We start from the raw sequence: 10504 nt of genomic DNA on the forward strand, positions 1-10504 counted from the left end.
CATTCCCAAATATAGATACAACACCCCACATGCAAAATAACATTTTAGGAAGTGCTTTAAGATCATACATGACATTTAACAGCTGGATCACTTAACTTCTAGAGCAAATACAAAGTTGGAGAATTAATCCAGAATCAAATGGTGAAACACATGCTTAAGAGGCAGGAAAGAAAAATAATTTAGTTACTTAAATCTTAATACTACACATCTCAAATACTCGATTTAATCATCAATAGTTAGAGCCAAATTTATGAGCTGAGGAACAGACTCTTCTAATTCTTGAACAAAAACAACAAAAAACCCCCAAGTTAATGCTTACAAAGCATTTACTATGTGACAGGCATAATCTAAGCATTGTCTATAAGGCTAGTAGTATATGTATCCTCATTTTTTATTTTTAAATTAAATTTACTAGAGTGATACTGGTTAATAAAATTATATAGGTTTCAAGTGTACATTGGAAAACAGTATGGAAGCTCCTTAAAAAATTAAGAACAGAGTTACCATAGGACCCAGCAACCCCTCTTCTGAGTATCTACCTGAAAAAATTCAAAACATTTATTCGCAAAGATATATGCAACCCTATGTTCACTGTAGCATTATTTAGCATGGTCAAGATATGGAATCAACTGAAGTGTCTTCTGATAGATGACTAAATAAGTATCCTCATTTTAAGTTGAGAAAACTGAGACACAGGCTAAGAAACTTCTCCAAGGTTACATAACTAGTGAGTGGTAAAAGGCAAATCATGGGCTCCATTCTTTCTGATATAACACCTACATATTTCTCTGTAATTGTGTAATTTTTAAAACATTTCTACATGCTTAATTGGTTTGACAAATGTCTCCATTTATTCTTATTTGTTCCCTTCTGCAGTACAGAGTAGGGCAAGTCTGGCCCATCTATTCCAGAACAGTAAGCCACTGGAAATTTATATACTAGCCTCCATGGTAAAATCTGGGAGATTTGGGGAGTGACTGGGTTGGAAGGATAGAGAAAATACTATAAATGACGCCCAACTTTCTTTCTTGAGCAACTGGGTGTACAGAGGTGAGGTTCGTTAAGATCAGGATTCCCTGGGGTGGGGCAGGAGAGCAGGAATTCCCTTGGCTACCTGTTGTTCCTTGCTTGTTCTTTGGCTTTTAGGGTAGAGAAATCCCAGGACTGAATGATTAGACCTCTCATCTACTTGAGCTGGTTTCCTCTGTGGAACTATTCTCTTATATTAATAGTAAGTAGCCAAGTGATAACTTATCTCCTTCTTCTAACAGGTCATCCACATTTACTTTGAATAGGTTTCTTTTAATGAAAAAATAAATTTAAAAAGCATTGTTAAACCTACATCAACAATGAATTCCTTTTCAAAGAGAAAAAAGAAAACGACAGAAAAACTACATCCAGAAATATACGCTTAAATGAGACCAGTAGATGATTCTTGGGCATGGTTAAACCCTTCAATGAGAAGGAGCTATTATGAATACCACGCCAGTTTAGACATTTGAGTTAAAACTAAAAACAGCTGAATGTTACTTTTTAAAAGGGAAGATAATAATTTCTGCATCTTGATAAACTCCAGGGTACTCATCAGGTTTACTCTTGGCAGTATGTCAGGCAAGCACTCAGCGCTTAGCCCCCTCCTCTGCAGTGGTAAAAAAGATTACACTTTGGGGGTGAAAGGTAAAGCTTATGTGGAAATCAAGTTACTATCTGTAAATATGAATCTGGAGTTTAAAAGTATGTGTAGATAAAAAGGGGGCCACATGCTGAGCCTGACAAGGGACCTCTGCGTGGTGGCCTTGTAAACTCAGAGAGACCTAAAGTAACCACAGAGAGTGGTCTGAAATTGAAACAGTCTAACTAACAGAAGTTCATGGCGGGTAGTCATGTCCTAAGGAGGTATTTTTCTCTAACAAAGATCAGTGCTTACCTTAATTGAGCCTGTTGTCTTTTTGCATCACACTAACATACCTGATAACATACCTTGTAAAAGTAATCTCTTTTTCAGCCCCCTCAGGGCACAACCATTCCACCAGAGCAGAAATCACAAATACCTCACTGTTATTATCATCATTTTAATTATTAACTGTTAATTATTATCTTTCTTTAAAAAAAGAAAGATTTTATTTACGGATTTTAGGGATGGGGGAGCATAACCCATAATTGTTGCTCATTGATTGCTTGTTGTGCCTTGATCAGGCAAGCCCAGGGTTTTAACCCCTGCAAACTCAAGAGTTCCTGGTCAATACTCTGCTCACTGCACTTATCACCACAAGCCAGGCAACTACAGTGTGTCCATAAAGTCATGGTGCACTTTTGGCCGGTCACAGGAAAGCAACAAAGACGATAGAAATGTGAAATCTGCACCAAATAAAAGGAAAACCCTTCTAGTTTCTGTAGGATGATGTGGCAGCATGTGCGCATGCGCAGATGACGTAACACCGTGTATACAGCAGGGCAGCCCTCGGCCATGCCGGTCGAGATGTGGACAGTACAGAGGAAAGTTCAGTGTGTTCTGTGGCTTGCTAAATTCGAATCCGTGACCAAAGTGCAATGTAAATATCGGCGTGTTTATAACGAAGCGCCACCACATAGGAGTAACATTACTCAGTGGGATAAGCAGTTGAAGGAAACCGGCAGTTTGGTGGAGAAACCCTGTTCTGGTAGGCCATCAGTCAGTGACCAGTCTGTAGAGGCTACACGGGATAGCTACCTAAGGAACCCTAAAATATCTGTGTGTGAGCCCACATCGAACTGCACTGAATAGATATGAAACTGGGAGAGTTTTCCTTTTATTTGGTGCAGACTTCACATTTCTATGTCTTTTGTTGCTTTTCTGTGACCGGTCAAAAGTGCACCGTGACTTTACGGACACACTGTATTAACTATTTACATACCTGCCTATGTAAAATAAAAAAACTGTGCCTATATATTTTACTTTTTATACAATCCCAAAGATTTCCCTGCTTTGCTTTCTCTTGTCTCCCTAATCCATCAACAATGAATTTCATGGAACCCCTTAAATCTTCCCCTTTGATTGTGATGTATAAAATAAGTGGTGAAACTGCCCTTTTCTGGAGCATTTTCTCAATCCATTGAGCTTTAGCTTCCTGAGAACTTTTGACAATTTGGCACAAATAAACTCATAAAAAATTCTTACAGGTTTGGACATTTCTTATGTTAATACATGTAAAGTACCTGGGTGTATAATCTCAAAGACCGAGTACTAATTAGTTATATTGGGCCCTAACTGGACCAAGTGTAAGAAGAGAAGCAAGATACTTAGGCTATAGCAGGGATTACCAGACTATGGACTACAGATTGCTAGGATGCCATTGAGTTAACAGCTAGGAATTCATACATCCAACTATATGCCAAGCACAAATACTGACCAGTTAAAAAGAAATTCTTTCATACTCAAAAAAATTGAGAAACTAACCTTGAACAAGTACTTGAGACAGTCGTACCAATCCCAAGAAGGGAGAAACCACCTGGCCTACAGATTTGACCGTTTCCTTCCCTAGGACAGGTATATTCCTACCAGAACATCCATCCAACTAACCAATGCACTTTAATCCAAACTCCTGCTCACCAAACCTTTTAATTGTAATGTGACTAGCCCATGGAGATTAACCGGAAGAGAATGCACTGGGAACATTGACAGGAGCGGATTTCAACTCTCACAGTAAATTAATAATTTGACATCCAGATTAATTTAGTCTCTGTAACTTCATTAACATACAGAACTCGAGGATCTGCTCTAACTTTAGGTGAGTCTACAAAAACAAAATTTCTGAGTTTTCAAAGCTGAGGTCTCCTGGCAATATCATTCTTACCCCCAACTCATTACCTTTCCAATATGGGTAACTTGTAAAGTAAAATCAAGAGGTGTATTTATATCCCAGATCAGTTTTCTAAACTAAGCAACTGCCAAGTTTACAAAAAAGAAAGAAACCTAGCGCTTTATTTACTTAAATAGCATGTGCCTGGCTCAGGGAAAATAGTTATTCAGGTGAGCCTGTCAGGTAAAATAAGATGCAAAACATGGTATCTGAATCATAAATCATTTAAGAAAGTTTTCAATTTTATTAAAAGGATAAGAACAGTGCTATACTTGATCTTAGCCAAAAGGCCAAGAAGTGATTCCAGTGTATTATATATATACCAGCATTTAAGTTTTTAAAAACAGCATTTTTCATTGGCAAGAAGATAGAAGAGAACTCTGCCAAGTGCAGGTAGGGCCTAGAAAAAATGGCATTCTCATAAACTATTGGGAGTGAAAATGGTCCAAAATCTTTGGAGATCAATTTAGTGCTATGTATCAAAAAAGCCTTTCAACAAACATATCCTTAGTCCAGGAAGACCATGTGGAGTAATTTTATCCTCAAGAAAAAGTTACAATGTGTATCACTGATTGCAATGTTTAAAAGGCTGAAAAACTGTAAACATTTCAGCATTGTCTGTTCCACTAAATGAAAATATACTCAATGAGCTGCAGACACTGATTTATTGGCAGCCAAGATGATGATAACATTTAGGCAAAAGCAAAAACAAACGACCACAGACAGTATGTACCTCATCATTTGAATTTTATTAAAATAATAAATAAATGACTTATTTAGTGATAACTATGTGCCAGGGAATGTGAACAACACATTTTGAAAAGTCTGGAAGGATACATACATACCAAATGTTAAAACTGGTTTTCTCTGGATAATAGTAATTTATTTGTGGCTAGTTTTTATTTTTGTTTATATTGTCTTTATGAATGTATATTATGTATTTGTTCATTAAAATATCAACAAAACTCTATGTGGAGCATAGAATCTATACTTGTGGGAAATGTGACTCAGACCTATCTTACTCTATTCTCTTTTATTTTTAGGAGCAAAATACTTTGCACATAATAAGTAAACAACTGCTCATAACTAACTTATTGCCTAGGTAGAGAGAAATACAAAATAAACTAGGCCTGACCTGTGGTGGTGCAGTGGATAAAGCATCAATCAACCTGGAATGCTGAGGTACCCTGGTTCAATACCCTAGGCTTGCCTGGACAAGGCACATATGGGAGTTGATGCTTCCTGCTCCTCCCCCTCTTCTCTCTCTCTCCTTCATCTCTAAAAATGAATAAATAAAATATACAGGATAATATATAATAAAGAGCCAAACACAGTATGCATTAAAAATTACTTTAGGGTTAGTATTCTATAGCTAGCTTATTTTTTAGTGATTGGTCTTTTCTCTCTACCCCAGTGAAATACCAGAGGCATTCCACTGGGCTTTGGATACTTTCTGCACTCAGCTCCAGTTTATTTCAAAAATAGTATTGGCTAACATTTACTGAATGCTGAAAAGGTACCTATCATGATTTATAGCAAATACCTTGCTAAAACTTTAAGAAGGCTAATAGAGCCAAAGAATACATGTACAGCATAATCCCTCTCGTAAAACCACTCTCATCCAAATGGAAGATATATGCTAACCATCAGAACAGCTAATACAGATACTTGACCGAGTAACAAATTTGGGTCTGAGTGTCAAAGCAGCAAGGGCAAAAGGGATACAAGATATTCCCACAGTTATCATTCTAAGAAAATAAGAACATGACCAAATCTGTAAGAACAGTGTTGTTTTCTTTCTTTAAATTAAAGGGTAAATCTTATATTTGCTTTGGCAGCAGGTAAACAAAAGTTAGATTATATGGTCCCTGCACCAGGATGACATACACATTCATGAATTAGTCCCCAATGGTAAAGTTTTCAAGGAGCCCAAGTATCATCTATTTGCTGTTGTAAGAGATAAATGAATGAACCAGGCTGCTATCAGTCAATTAATATAAGACATTACTGCCAATCATTGCTAAAAGTGAATGAGAGAGAAGACGCCCATTTTCTGTGTCCAACCTAGGCAGAATAAAGGGGACATATTATTTTTGGTGAGCAACAGGTGTAAACTGATTGGTACATGTGGTCACCCAAGTTATCAATCTCTTAATAAATAGTAAATGTAAGAAGTAAAAGGAAGAAATAACTCATTTATTTCTTTCACAATGAAATGAAATGAACACTGAATGCTTACTTACTTAAGATAAAATAGAAAATTTACTTTTTCTAAAGCTGAATTTGTCCCCGCCAGACAAGGTTTATTAAACATACTTAGCTTTAAAAAGACATCTACTAAAAGTACAGGACTAAGGCAGGGATGAAAAGGTAAATGTGTCAACCTTAGCCACTTAAGGTCTTCATGAACCCAAAGGTGCAAATAAATCTGAAACGGCAAGTTTTATAAAACCAAGTAGACAAAAATTTTCAAAAAGTCTAGATACTGGTAAGTCATCTCTAATTTTCAACAAGTTGATGTGATCTCCCAATTTCAACAAAACTAAAAACTGATAAATTTTATGTCAATCCCTAGCAAAATTATGGACTAGATAATTAGAAGGAATGCAACTTAACAAATATATATGACAGTGTGATCTGTGGTGGCAAAGTTGCTAAAGCACTGACCTAGAATACTGAGGTTGCCAGTTCAAAACCCTGGCCTTGCCAGGTCAAGGCACATACACCAAGGAATTAATGAAAAATTAAAGTGAAGCAACTACGAGCTGATACTTCTCATTCCACCATCCCTTCCTCTCTCTGTAAAATCAATGAATAAAATCTTAAGAAACAAAAAAATATATATGATAGCTAATTACTAAGAACTAGCATGGACAGAGTATATCATATAACACTAAACCTCATTTTTTTTTTTAATATTTTATTTATTGATTTTTTTTTAGAGAGAGAGAGGAGTGAGAGAGAGAGACAGAGAGAGAGAGAAGGGGGAGGAGCAGGAAGCATCAACTCCCATATGTGCCTTGACCAGGCAAGCCCAAGGTTTCGAACCGGCGACCTCAGTGTTCCAGGTCGAGGCTTTATCCCACTGCGCCACCACAGGTCAGGCCTAAACCTCATATTTTTTTGATAGGGTTGCTATACTGTTAATATACTGTATATTATATGTTACATGATTTCCAAAAAGTTATTGACCAAATATCCTATGGAAGCTTTGGGGATGACACTCAAATACACCCTGGAAAATGCTGGCTAGAAAGATCAAATGTAAAGATAATGTTCCTTTTTTGGAATAACTGCTTAAAACTTACAAACCTTGAAAATCTGGTATCTCAGTCTCTTCCCAAAGCCTAGATGCCCATATGCCTTATTCCTATAGCCACTAGTCATTCTCTGCAAAGACACAGAAAGAAAATAAGAGATGGATTTCATTACAAACACTTGAGTATAACCATATGATGTCCAATGACCTGTTTCTCCTTAAAACTAAATAACCCTAATAACTTGAATCATGCCTTTGTGATATGATTTCTAAACTTTTAGTCTCGTCATCCTGATGACCGTTCCTTTAGACCAGGGGTCCCCAAACATTTTACACAGGGGACCAGTTCACTGTCCCTCAGACCGTTGGAGGGTCGGACTATAAAAAAAACTATGAACAAATCCCTATGCACACTGCACATATCTTATTTTAAAGTAAAAAAACAAAACGGGAACAAATACAATATTTAAAATAAAGAACAAGTAAATTTAAATCAACAAACTGACCAGTATTTCAATGGGAACTATGGGCTTGCTTTTGGCTAATGAGATGGTCAATGTGCTCCTCTCACTGACCACCAATGAAAGAGGTGCCCCTTCCGGAAGTGCGGAGGGGCGGATAAATGGCCTCGGGGCTGCATGCGGCCCGTGGGCCACAGTTTGGGGACCCCTGCTTTAGACTAACTTTGCCAATTCTTTTCTTTAAAACTTAGCTGCCTTTAATTACCGTTATTTTTCACAATATTTTAACACACCATTTGGTTCAGAATACATTTTTTCTTATTTTCTTCTTTAAAACCCTAGGTGTGTCTTATGGTTAGGTGTGTCCTATGGAGCGAAAAATACGGTAATAGATGTGACTGGACTGGTTCACAGTACAGTAGAAAGAGAACTGCACCAAACAAAAAGCCGAGCCCATAACTGGATTAATTTTTGTCATCTGTATTATACTGATTGACAGTCTTTTTCTCATGAACTAGTCAAATCTTCTTGCCACTTATAACACTAATTTTTGTAAACTTAAATGCAGTGCATAATATTCTAGTTTAACTTTAACTCTAAGTTTTAAAAATCATTTACTATTTTATGCTGCTTTCTTCTACATTAACAGACCAAAGGAGACCAAAACCTATTTTAGGATAATAAAAAGCTGCCACAAAGTATACACTCCCTGGGGCAGAAGTAGAACCAGTAGATTAAAGGGAATTAAGGTTTGGCTCACTAAAAAGAGAAAAGTTTCCTACAGATAGAGTTGTCCAACAATGGAATAGGCTATTACAGAGTGTGTGGCAGGAGAGATAACTGACATCAGAAGCATTCTTTAGGAATCTGGTGGGGCAAGGGAGTCAGACCAGATCACCTGTGTATTATTAGTCAGGTGATGCTGTGATATTTAACAGCTCCAATTCAATGGGTTAATATAGAGACTTGTCTTGCTTGCACCACACATTTGATACAAGACAGGTGACTCCCTAGTACAGCTGTTAGTAAACTGGGGCCCATGGCCTGTTTTTGTACATCCCTTAAGCTATGAATAGACTTTTTCTTTACACATTTGTGGAAATACAAAATGACAGCCAAAAAGAATATGTGATAGAAATGGTTATGTGGTCTGCAAAACCTAAAATATTTACTATCTGCCCTCCCTGTAGTGACACAGAGATTCAGGCTACTTCATCTTGTGGCTCCTTGCTTCTTTATCTAAGTGATCTGTCAGATCAACACCTATCTTCTATAACAGTCTCTTCTGCTTACCCTACAGAGTGAGTCATTTGGCTCATTATAACTGCAACGGGGCTGGGAAGTGTACTGTTCCAACTGCCCAAGGAAGCAGAAAGGTGCTGGCATGGGAAAGCACTGCACATCTCCACAACTTATATATTTTATTCTAACTAAAAAATTCCGTGAGTCTAAATATATTGCTCACTAAAACTAGGGAATATTTCAAAATGAATATAAAGCGATAAAATATCCCCTACTTTTTGTGAGCAGTGTATTTCAACTATAATTTTCATTTTAGTATAAATCTTAATGAAATAGTTTTAAATATCACACCTTGTGATAAAGTAAAAATGCTTTATATCTAAATTGGAACTATAACAAAGGAACCTAAATATAATCTGTGGCAAATCTAGATTAAATCCTTCAATTTACACAGCCTTGAATTTGTACTATGCCCACACTGATACTAATGAATCATAAAAACTTGAAATTTTAAACATCAAGTGATTTGGAACAGAAGAATTGATAGGTCTTAACAGAAAAAATTATTTATGTACTGACTGTCAATAAAGATAAAGTATGTTTTATGCAATCATTGCAGACAAAACTTGGTAATTTGACCATTTCAAAATCTCAACTCTTCTCATTTATGAAGTTATAGAGCATGTGCATACTTTTACCCATTTATCTGATGAATCATATCTATCCTCTAAACTCTAGCTAAAACTCCAACTCACTGTTTCTTCTGTCATCTTCACCTATTTCATGATATACTTTCTTCTTTTTAAAATTCAAATAAACATTGAATGCAATGCTGACCTGATTAATTCTTTTATACTTGGTATAGCATAAAGTTGGACTTGAAGGCCCATATTAAAGTCCTGGCTGAGCATTAACTGGTTATGTTAACTTATGTAAATAATTTAGTATCCTGAACATAGGCTGCCAGGTGAATAGTGAGAGAAAACGAGGATAGGACAAAAATGCTCATATTCAAATTTTATGACAGAATACATAAAAACAATTCAATTAATAGTTACCTGACCACCAACTTTCATTTAGTTCTCTATGTGCATTCAGAAGGAAGGTGTAAATCCCATATAATCTTTGGAACCTCACATACTTAGATAAAAAGACTACCCATAGAGACTCTTATGCCTCCTTTTTTATAGCTCCAATCATCCTATCCCAACTTTATGTAAATGTATCTAAAGATGGGTGGAAAGAAGAACATAAGTAGGAGGAGGAAAAAAAAAGGAAATGGAACTTGCAACCACTTACAATATGACAATTCTGACTCACAGAGATCCCCATAAGTCTGAGCTCCTTGAAGGCAGAGGTATGTATGCATGTATGTATGTCTTCAAGGACAGAAGCAATTTAATTAGTGGCTATTTCTGTGATCTTAGTGTACCTTTCATAAAAAGAACAAAATTATACCTTATCTTAGTAACAGCATTTCTGTATACATTTTCACTAACTCCATATAAACCCAAAAAACACGACATAAAATGGGTAAGTCCTTCTTAAAATTCAAGACTAAGTGTTAGATCAGGGGTCCCCAAACTACGGCCCGCAGGCCACATGCAGCCCCCTGAGGCCATGTATCCGGCCCCCGCCGCACTTCCGGAAGAGGCACCTCTTTCATTGGTGGTCAGTGAGAGGAGCACATTGACCATCTCATT

At 36.7% G+C, this 10504-nt stretch overlaps 1 pseudogene; it reads right to left on the minus strand.

Annotated features, from left to right (window-relative positions):
• Nucleotides 1-4039: 4039 nt before the first annotated feature.
• Nucleotides 4040-4141, minus strand: LOC136307007 (U2 spliceosomal RNA; annotated as a pseudogene).
• Between the last annotated feature and the right edge of the window lie 6363 nt (nucleotides 4142-10504).

The sequence above is a fragment of the Saccopteryx bilineata genome, chromosome 5 (assembly GCF_036850765.1).
Source record: "Saccopteryx bilineata isolate mSacBil1 chromosome 5, mSacBil1_pri_phased_curated, whole genome shotgun sequence".
Lineage (NCBI taxonomy): Eukaryota > Metazoa > Chordata > Mammalia > Chiroptera > Emballonuridae > Saccopteryx > Saccopteryx bilineata.